We start from the raw sequence: 11,328 nt of genomic DNA, 5'->3' as shown, positions 1-11,328 counted from the left end.
AGGAAGCAGCTTGCTGGTTTGTGAAGCTTAAATGTTACCTCCCTCACAAAAAGTAATAGTTGTGGTGTTTATATCCAGTATCACTAGATCCCTGTTGAATTTTGAGGATAGCTAATGTAAAGTTAAAGACAGCGTCTATGAGACAAATAGCATGTATAATGTGTATCTCAACTATTCAGATATCATTTGGTATCACACAATTTTTATCTCAACAGGAAATTACAGCAGCATAGGAGAAAAATAATTGTAAGAGGTTTGTAAGAATTGTAACAAATTTTATTTGAAACAAACCTCTTAGTCGTTGATACCTGCATCATAACTGAGTATATGTAACATTCACCAGAGTCCCCGGTTACTGTAACTTTCTATCAGTGCATATTTACATATTTGCACACTCACAATCCATGTTAGAGGTATAATTTTCAGAGATGCTGGCCTGCATTCTAATTGATCATTGCTGTACCTGTAGGTCCTGAATAGTTATGCATAAGCTCATTAGTCTATACTAGATGTTAGAAGTCTGTATTGTATGCCAAAATCCTTGTTAAAACAGACTTAAATTGCTTATATAAAAAAGAGGGAGTGATGTTAACAGTAATAAAAACTTAGATTTAATAATCAGATTTTCATGACTTGAACTTCAAAAGCTTTGATTACATCATACATGTATTTAGAATTTAAGTTACTGATTTATTCAGCCACTTAAATGTTAGGCTTAGCTGAATGTGTTCATCCGAACAACTGTTCCAAAAATACTGGTTTTGCTTGTTTCTTGTGACCCCAAAGGAAGGAGACTCTGGTTTTTGTTCTACAACATGAGCAAGAATGCAAACTATCTTAAATTCAGGTATTAATGTAAGAGGAGTTAATATTGGGAAATTGAATGACTTCCATGTGCTCCAAATGTAGGTTTCAAGACAGTTAATTTCAGAATGGCATATCTCAGCAGATGTGTGGAATTTGTAATAGATTTCATCTTCACTACAAGACATAATATCTAGTTATATAAGAATTCTAGAAATGTCAAGAAGGGAAAAAGTCTCAATGCAAATCAATAACAATTTAGCTGTGTTGCCAGATCAGTTGTATTCTGTGGTTTGTAATTTTTCAATGAATAGACAATAACGTTTTATGTATGCATTGTCATTTCTTTTTGTATTGATTCATCTTAATAGTTCCTTCTAGTTATTAGCCTTAGTATTATTTGTTTGACAGTACCACCTAGCGAATGTGGCTGTTATCATAAGCTGTAGTGTAAGTTTCCGCTCACACTTATAAGATACCTTGCCAATAATACCAAAAGCAGGACAAAATATTATCTTCCTTTTACAGATTGCATGCTTAACATGAGTACTTACCTTAGCTTCTGGGCAGAACTGTACAATTCATCCTGGAAACTATGCTGCCGTAACTACGTTGTCACTAGTACTTGCAATAGTAAATTTGAAACCATTTGGATTATATATGTGTAAGCTGCAAAAACATCTCTCACTTTCAGTTGTAGGCGTACTCTACTGCAATGCACCTCAAAGGTGTAACAGGTTCTGTCATCAGCCTTGTGTTATTAAGAGGTAGAGACAAAAGAATCTTCCAAGCTGCGTGTTTTCATCCTCTGTTCAAAACAGCCCAGGTACTTGAATAGTTAGCGTCTTACTTTAGTAGAAGGCTTATGTATTCAGGATGTCTTGTATTAAGCTCCAGAAAAGAGTTAAGTGGAGAGATCAATAGTTACTGCAGAAGCCTTAACTCCCTGTGCTTGGAATAGCTCATACTTCCATCTTTTCATGCTTCTCTCTGATGTTTCTTTGCCACTGAATTTGTTCATGAATCTAGTTGCTGCTCTCTTTATTCAGGCCCAGAGGTCCCTCTTCTTTTAGACTTGTGAGTTGGTAGTAGTTTCCTAAAAGTGATGTAGCGTTTGGTTTTGGGTGGGGGGTGTTTGGCAGTGCGTTGTCTGTGGCCCTTCACTGCCCTTGTATGTTGCTGGGTTCTTTACGCAAGTGCTAACATAGCCTTGGTTGTCTTTTTATTCAGTATATGAACATCAGATTTAAATTTTTCTGCCATAGTATCTTGTTTATTCTTGGAATTGCGCACCAGCATGCTTGAACGCAAGTCTAAAGATGGGAAAAGGAGTTGTGCAGGTTGAAACATGTTTGGACTCTTCTTGTGGAGTTGCTTTCTTTTACCTTTGTGTACTCTGCTGTGGGAAAACTCATAGCTAACAACAGGTAAATAGCTGAGAAGAAACAAAATGTGAAGGGTGATGGGCACTTTATCTCTGTAAATCCGTCTCCCAAGTGTTTTATTACTCTGCTCCTGATCCTAACCAACAGGAAGCAGAACTGCTGATGTTGCCTCTTCCATTGCTCAGGGCTGACTGTGATTCCTGCAAAGCCTTCTCAAGAGAGACAGCTTTTCTTCATTGAGCCAGCCCATGAGCAGCCTAGTGCTTGGCAGGTTCATTGCAGCTCAGTCTGCTCTGCTGCTGCTCTTGTCTGAGTAGTAGTTGCAGCTGGGTGGCATAAAACAGTCTTTAAGATTTTTTTTTTGAAGACTGGATATGAAATATTAGCCTTTCTTATACCCATTCAGCAGGGGGTTATAGCTTGAGCTATGACCCTCATTTAGGACATAGATAAGAGTTTGTTAATGTAACTGAGCTCCTATCAAAGGACAGTTTCTTTGTTAATTTAAGAGCTCCTCTATTAATCAGAAAGAAATCATGACTGGCTTTTTATTCATCAGCGTGAAAAATAGTTCTGAATGAGTACAATGTGTGTATAGTTTGTATGCTTCGTTGTATATTGTTCAGTGTAGTTACATACTAAGGATGACTTTCAGGTGTCCATCTTTCTTTTTGAGTTGGGTAACTATCTACAGCTCTGTTGCTTAGTAGTTGTATTTATGAGATTGATTACTGTGATAGCGTCTTTCTGTCTGTCCCCAGCTCTGTTTATCTTCTCTCTTCCTTTCTCCCTTAAGCACATGTAGATTTTTGTCTTGGCCATGTTTAAGTCATTCCTCAGTTTTCAGGTTGTGGGATTGAAAACTATCATGATAAAAGTAGCATATAAAGAATGAATTTAAACTAGTCAAGGAAGTGTATTTGCTCTTCATACTGTATATTCACAAAGATAAGAACAGACTGTAAAGAATGTTCTGGTCCTCCTGACCACTGTTGTAATCCCCTGAATTTTATTGATGCAAATAATTGTACCTTGATATTGAAGGACATGTATCACATGCTAGCTCAAACGATAGATTCTTTGGTTTGTTCAATTTGTGTATTTTTAATATTGTTTAATACAGGTACTATTGAGTGAGCACATATACTCTTAGGGGTGACACAAATTAATTCCATTCCCATCATGAAATCTCTCCACAGATTTATCACAAATTGCTGCAGCTGTGAGTGATTCCATGCTCTCATGAGAAGTATGAGATTAAATTCTGTCACTACTGTACTATTTTTAATTAATTTAACCTCCAAACTAATCATTTCCCAGTGCCATTTTCTCTCTCTTTGGTCAGTAGATTAATTAGTTAATGTCAAATTAATTAGTTAATGCAGTCAATGTTTAAAAGCTTTATAAAAGTGTTAAGAATGACTAGTGCAGATTCTGTGTTATGGAAGTAGGGGTTCATGTTTGTAACAGGAAAAACAGAAGCTGCAGTTTCACATTAGTCGCTTGACTATTACTGTTAATTTGAACGTGGAACATGCTTAGCTACAACAGCAGGGGTGGAAGTTTAAATACCATAGCACCAATAGCTAGATCCTGAAGTGATATTTTTCTAATAATTTGGAGAATAACAAAGGAAAACAGGAATAACTCTGACAGAGCTGAAGAGAATTGAACTAGTGCTGCATGCTAAGGAAGGAACATTCTATTTCTTTTGCAACAGGAATTGAGGTTTCTCAAAAATAAACGTAAATTTTTGAGCTTTTTGAAAGAGTTTGAAGTCCTTAATGTTATCTTATTTCTGACTTTAGTCTGTGCATTCTTATTGAACAATGTCTTTGAGATGAATAATGGGGAAATGAATGCAATAAACTGAGAATTGTTGCACTTTCACTATTTTAATGAAGAATGTGCATGCATTTCAGTTTCCTGGGAGATTAGCCTTACAAGGAAGGCTTAAACAGTGACTGGAGCAGTGAGCCTTGAAGAGCACCGTTACCTGAGTTGGCAATGTTTTCTCATCATCCTCAAGTCCTGATCTGTCAGCTCTGCCAAAACTGAGAAATTGGAGCTGGTTACAACGTGTGACACTGAAAAAGGCAGAGGGAAGTTATGGGGTATAGCAAGTTACCACAAACTATATTTAGTAGTATCTATATTCTAAGGCAAGATGTTTGCAACTCGGTACTGGCAGAACACAGAGGATTAAGACAAAGTTGTGTCTACCTGGGAGTTTGGGGAATTTGCCAACCATAGGTAAGACAGAATGCAAGCACCTCTGTTTTTGGCAAGTTCAGTATACTTTACTTTAAACAAATGGCTTCATGTCTCCTCTCAAACAGGTATATCTGTAGTCTTTCATATATCAATAAGGTTGGTTCTGCCTACTGTAATGGTTGGCACCTAGGGGTTATAACACAGGCACATTAGATTGATAGATCCCTCCAAAGAAGCCAAGATTGAGTCTGAGTGTTGAAAAAAAGAGAAGGAACAAAAAAGAATGCCTCAAAACTACTTTCTGTAGGAAAAGAAACACTTACAAGTGCTGTTTTGCTTTTGCATTGTCCAACTCATGCCCATATGATTTCCTGAATACTTACAAAACTGTCAAATACACATGTAAACTTTATGCTCTTACCTTTACTTGAAAACAGTGCTTGAGTGTGATTTCTTGTAATTTCTGAAAAGATGCCAGACTTTAAATACCTGTCACAGGTAGAATTTGTCTGTATGTCTAAGCACTTAAATTAAGACTGCTAGGTGTAATGGGATAGGTGTTCACTCTGGTAAATCTGCAGTACTCTGAGGCCCCTTGAGATTAATTTTGTGCAAAATGATTATCACCACCATCAGCAGTGCTCTTAACTACCTAAGTATTTTGCATTAGCAAAACCAAGGTAATGAAACAAAATGCAGATTGATTTTAATAGACGAAATAACATATCTGGAAACTTTCATGATAACATGTTAGTTCTGGGTTTTGAGTTAGGTTATCCCACTTCTGTCAGTTTTCTTACTAAGAGCTCTGTTTGCCATTCCCCACAGTCCCCTCTAGGGGAAAGGGGGAAAAAAAGGGAAGAGGGGGGTAAAGAGAAAACAGGCACAAAATATGGTGCAGCAATATATGTTAGTTACTTTTTACGTATAGATCACCTTAAATTGAGAATGATAACCTGTGCTAGGTGTTGCAGAACTTGGAGATTATATCTGCAAATATGAATATACTTTTGACAAACCACTTGTGTATGAACTAGTTGCTTCTGCAGTGCACTTTGAAGCTGGAAGCAGCCTTTCTCTGAACCTATATACTTTTCTTCAATTTACGTGTCCAGGACTGGATGGAAAAGTCTTGATATCATGTCACTAGTGGGCCTTGTGTAATTCTTACTGTTGGGTTAGGGATTTTCATGCATTCTAAGGTTTAAAAATACTTTCTCATGAGTTTACCGCAATAGCTCAGCATTGTCCTGTAATAAATCCTGGTCTTCTCTCTTTTCTGCTGTTTGCAATTGATAAGCTCTTAAGTTATTTTGTTATGGGCTCCCAAGTGTACAGCACATGTTTTACTATATATTTTTAGCCTATTTGCTTTTTCCAGACCTCAAAATTATTTGATTTTTTTGTCTATAAGTATACTGATCGTCTTCTCTGACAGTGTTGACCAACTCTAATGTTAGAAAATGTCACCAGCACATACCCAATCCTAATAAATATATTAAATAACTTCTATTTCAAAAATTTTATTAACTCTTCTTCAACCTGATAAATCTCTCTAGTACTTGTTTGTTTTGCTTGAGTCATCTACTTACCTATACTGGAGTTACCCCTGCCCCTTCTGTGTAAATCTTATGGGTAAAAATAAGTCTGTATATAAGTGATTATAAGAAGCTGGAATAGAAGGAGTCTGTTCTACAGGAATATAAATAATAGAGCAAAGGGATATTTCCCCCCCCCTTTGTGTCTTACACCATCTAGTTTGGTCCTTTAGCATCATGGAATGTTTTGAAGAAGTTTTGATGAAGAAATTTTAATATTAAGTCTGGTTTCATGTATTATGTGCTCATGTGCCCACTAGATTACATGAGTGTCTCTGCCTATAAAAATTACAACTGAACTGGATTCACGAAATATTTACCTACAATATTTTCCACTAAATGAGTTAACACAATATTTGGAAAAATTGCATGTTGCTATACCAAAATGAATTTTAAATCTAATTAATTAGTTGAATTAGTCTGTTTGACAGTCAAATAAGGTACACCTTGCCCTCTGGGTTTCATGAATATTGTCAGGAACCATATTAAGAACTTCAACACTTCAATTTTATTAGAAGTTGTGATTTAAATTGGGTTTACTGTCTTTAAGTATATCTTTAATAATGTAGATACTGACTCAACTGGGAGAATGCAATGCATATTTTGCAATTTTAATGAACCATTTCCAATGACAATTTGTTACTGGTTTCAAAAGTGGCATTGTGTTCTCTCACAATTTTTTTGTAAATCAGGTATAAATGGGAAAAACAGTTGAAGTTATCCTGAAGATGCTCAGATAGGAGACAGCAAAAACTCTTTAAATGATTAATACATAGCAAATGGAATTATTTAGGAGTGTCTGAATACTTGCCAGTTAAATGGGTGTCAGAACAGATAATGGTTAACATGATTGGAAGAGAGGTAATTTCTTCAAAATGCAGTGATTCATCTAAAACAATTATGTATCCAAAAAAGTCAGTAACAATTTTAGAAAACTATCTCCTGTTATGCTGCATTTAATTGAACAGGTTAAATGTTTATGACATTATTTAGGAATACAGAAAGTTCAGAAATTGTAGAGCTTTATGATTTAGTGTGATGTTGATTTTCTGCAGTGAAGGCAATGAGATTAATTTTAATGGGACCTTTAACCCTTTTTCATATTTTAAAAGAACACAAAATTGGTTAAAAAGAAAGATTGTATGCTGCAGTTGCAGCACAGGCAATAGAAAAATGAAAATAAGGCACAAATTTGCTCTTAAACCAATTTTTTCCCAATCTTTCCGGGTTTGAATGAAGTCAGTTCTAAATTCAATTGTTTGAGTAATGTTTATTTGGGTATTGAAGATTTCTGGGTACTTTTAATTTAGTTTCTGTGCTAAAAGAAGTTCATTCAATTTCTTGTTTACTTGGTGTGTGAAGTGACGTGTATGTGTTTAGTCATGACTGTTAAACTGATTATCTAAAGAAGCCAGGTAGGCACAAAGGATGAATCTTTTGTGCTTAGCATTTTTAATTGTCATGCACTCTTTCAAAGTCTTACAACCAGATTGTTGAATTAATTCACTGTTTTGAAGGATCTTTCTCATCTTTGGGCCTCAACATTAATCCTGCTTACTGTACCAGAAACAGGAAAGAAAGGGCATTTTATTAGTTATTGCAGTATTGCCATTTTGCTTGTATTGAAACTCTTGCTTATTGTCTATGCTTGCAGCTGCTGGCTGGGCACTGCAGACAGCATTATTAAATTACAATTATTGCTCTGTATCCTGGCATGATGAGATGGCTGTGTCAGAGGTGCTGATCACTGAGAACATTTTCTCTTCAGACACTGGCACCAATGCAACTCTGTTGAGATAATTGGCAAAGTAGTGGAGTTTATTGTAAGTATAAGTAATTGTTGTGTTGCTACTAATCCCTGCTCGCTTAAAGAATGACTTCTGAAGTAAAGTTGTTCAAAACTGTGCTGAAGATCTGGGTCTCCTTTGATAAAAATAATATGAAATTTTATTTTTCCAATTTCTAATGGAGTTTACAAAGCAATCATTGCCATTTTAAAAGTTGCTATGATCTTTTTCTACATTGTTTATCAACTAATGAAATAGCAAATTAATAGTTAAATATAATATTTACTACAATTTTATATTAGTATACTTAATGATAAAGAGGCTTTAGGGCATTGGAAGATCTTTTCTTTCTGAGCTCAGACACTGAGGAGCTGTGTAACTTCAGGCAGAAAGTTCATACTCTGTGTGCTAAATCTCATCTCTCATATCAAACTCAGGCATTGTAGACCTTGTGTAGCTAACAGGTATTGAATTGGCATATCTGTAAACATAGCCAGGAACAAACCAGGTTCAGTGGCATATTGAAGATTATAAATAATGAGCTTCATGTTATACTTGGATCTTAGTCCAACTCCTGCTCAAGGGAGAGCTGACTTGGACTTTAAATCAGATTCCTTAGAGCCTTGTCTATTGAATGTTAAAAATCTCCAGGACTGGGAGATTTCACAGCCTCACTGGGCAGCCAGTTGCTTGGAAGGGACTTCTATATGTCATCTGGTCCAAACACCTGCTTAAAGCATGGTTACTGCCAACGATAGATCAAGTCAACCATGGGTTTGTTTAGTTAAATTTCTGAGGGTGTTGATCTACTGCCGTGCTTAATGCCCAGCTGAATCTCCTGAGATAGAATTCATGACCATTGCCTCTATTATTGAATTTGTTCTCAAAAACCTCCAGTGATGAAATTCCCAAGCTGCCTGGGTAGTCTTTAACCTCTAAAAACGTATGTTCTAGTTCTCGAATATCCTAATTGTTTAGAAAAGACTTTCTAGCTTCAGGAAAGGACAAACTGGTGCAGAAGCTCAGAATATTGTGCTGTGTCTCACCAGCTGGAGAAAGTCTTCCCTCAGTGTTTCATTTGCGTGTTTTGCACGTTTTAGGAGACTTAAGTGGAGATTTATGCTCTATTTGGGTGTATATGAGACTAATTCTACTGTAGTTTGTGTTTAATACTTTGTGGCATACTGTTTGTGCCTGAGGTCAGTTTGTATAATTCAAAACACCTGGTTTGGTGCTCATTAGTGTTGCTTCATATTCAGTTCTTCTGTCAGCTAATAGAGACATTCTTCCATTTATCTTAGTCTGTGTTTATTCTAAATACTACTATTCATGAGCAGTAAACTGACTTTATTTTGGAATGCAAAATTTTTCTACTCTAGGAAAGCATTTTATGGAATGATTTATTTTTTTTAAATTAAAAAAGTACCTTGTAAGTGCCAGTGCCCAGTGGAAAGGGCTGTATGCTTGTACAGTGCTTACATGCATCTATTCTTTGAAACTTGCATTGATTTTTTTTTTTTTTGTTTGGGGGTTTTTTGTGTGTGTGTGTTACTTCCTGCTTCCCCCATGCATTCCTACCTGCTTTTTAAGAAATAATGTAATTTCTCCAGTGATGACTCAGGTATACTTTGAATTTTGTTGGTGCTTCCTGTATTTCATGCTTAATCTTTTTAAATGCTATTATCCAGGTGATGTATTATAAGCTTCCAGGGAGAACAGAACATTATAGGTTCTACATGAATAAGTTTTAAGAAAATGACTAAGTGCACTTGTTTATAGACCTAAAGCATTGGATTTCAACTCTAAAAAGAATATAAGAACAATGGACCCTCGTTAACATTCTGTGAAAGTCAGCAGCTTTGATGTATGTATTTGCAGATGTCTGCAAAACACAGATAATCAGTATTTGGAAGAGGTGTGCAAATTGAAGATCTACTTGACCAGTCATAATTACAGCATTGTAAGGACAGAGTGGCACTGAGAAGTAATAAAATAGCCTTTAATCTCTTGCACTGTCAATTATAATCTGCTAGTGGTTAAGAGGAAATATTTTGGTGTCTTTAGTATACCATTCATGTGACTGCTAGGTGGGGTTTTCTTAACTTATAGACTTTACTCTGAGATAATAAGCATGTATTGCTTAAAAATTTCTTCAAAGAGTAAAAGCGGCTAAAAGTGTGCCTTATTTTTTGGTTAGAAGTTCATGTGTCACTGGGGTTTGGCTGTTACTCTGACTTTCTTTCTCTGGTATTGAAAGACAGTGGGGTTTTATACTTTTTATTTTATGACGTTTTAGCTGCCTGTATTTTATTGAGATACTACAATGTCTTATTTACCTTTTTAAAAATGAACACGTCTTTCTTTTGGTTTAGAGAAAATATCTCCATTTGGTTGTTGTGCCAGTTTTAGCCCACTATTGCTCTTCAGGGTTAATAGGACCAGTAACTTTACTGCATTTTGTAACACTGCTTTTTATTTTTATTTTTAATTTTTATATGCCCTCTGTCTGAATTTTGGTTACACTGAATGGAAATACCAGTGTTTCTAGTGCTCAAGCTCTTCATTACATCAACAGAAAGCCAGATTAAATCTTCAGAGGTAAGAAAAACATACTGAAATATTCTAGAAGGGAAAAATAATGACCTTACAGAATTGGACAAAATCACGCACTACACAGAGACTTACCGGTAAACTTCAAGTTGTTTCACCTTCTGTTACAGAATGAAAGGGTTGGTGTTCAGAAGCACTGTGTAAATTTCTCAGCCCTTTACAAGAGAATACCAAAAGGTAACATTAAGCAACAACTTGTAAATTTTTCTCTGTATAAGAAAAGCAACTGCAGTATACCTTCAGGTATAATAAAACAGGTACTCGACATATTGAATTAACTTATGTAGTGCAATCAGAGATGATTTTCTTACACCAGAGGATTAATTTTACACGTTACTGCTAAATAGTGCTTTTCTGTGCTTTTTGTTTCCTAAGGAAAAGCAAAATTTATAAGTTGCTGCTTAATACCACGTAAAATGCCAGTTTCTTCATAGTGAATTGTGAAATTTGCAAGTGGCTGTTTAACGATGGCCACGGCACTGTTCTTTCCTTAAGGGGTAGTAAAGCGTGTATGGTTAGGAAAAGGCTTTTATTGCGAGTACAGTCCAACATTGCTGACTGTGATGTGGAGAATGCATTACGAAGGTAGCCTGCACGAAAAGTCACAGTAGAAGCCACGGAAATGGGTGGCATTGCTGGGGTTTATTCGCACGTGTAGGCACTCTGACTGTTGATGCATGTACAGAAATGTTATGCTGAAGAGGTTGTATATTCCACTTCTTGTACCGGTTGTTTCTTATGCTTTGAGCTGAGTTCTAGACTTGGGAGTCTGTTTTCAGGCCCTCTGGACTGTGTCCATAATTCAGTAATGGGAGCCATAATTTCCACTACAGTGAGTACAAGTAAAGCTAAGTGGAAAAGAAACAAGTTCTGTCCAGAAGGCTGCAAGAGTTAATTGCACAGTGTTACGAACATCATTCAGTATTTTTA

Source organism: Gavia stellata, chromosome 12, assembly GCF_030936135.1.
Source record: "Gavia stellata isolate bGavSte3 chromosome 12, bGavSte3.hap2, whole genome shotgun sequence".
In the NCBI taxonomy this organism is placed as follows: domain Eukaryota; kingdom Metazoa; phylum Chordata; class Aves; order Gaviiformes; family Gaviidae; genus Gavia; species Gavia stellata.
Note: the sequence above shows the minus strand (reverse complement) of the source record.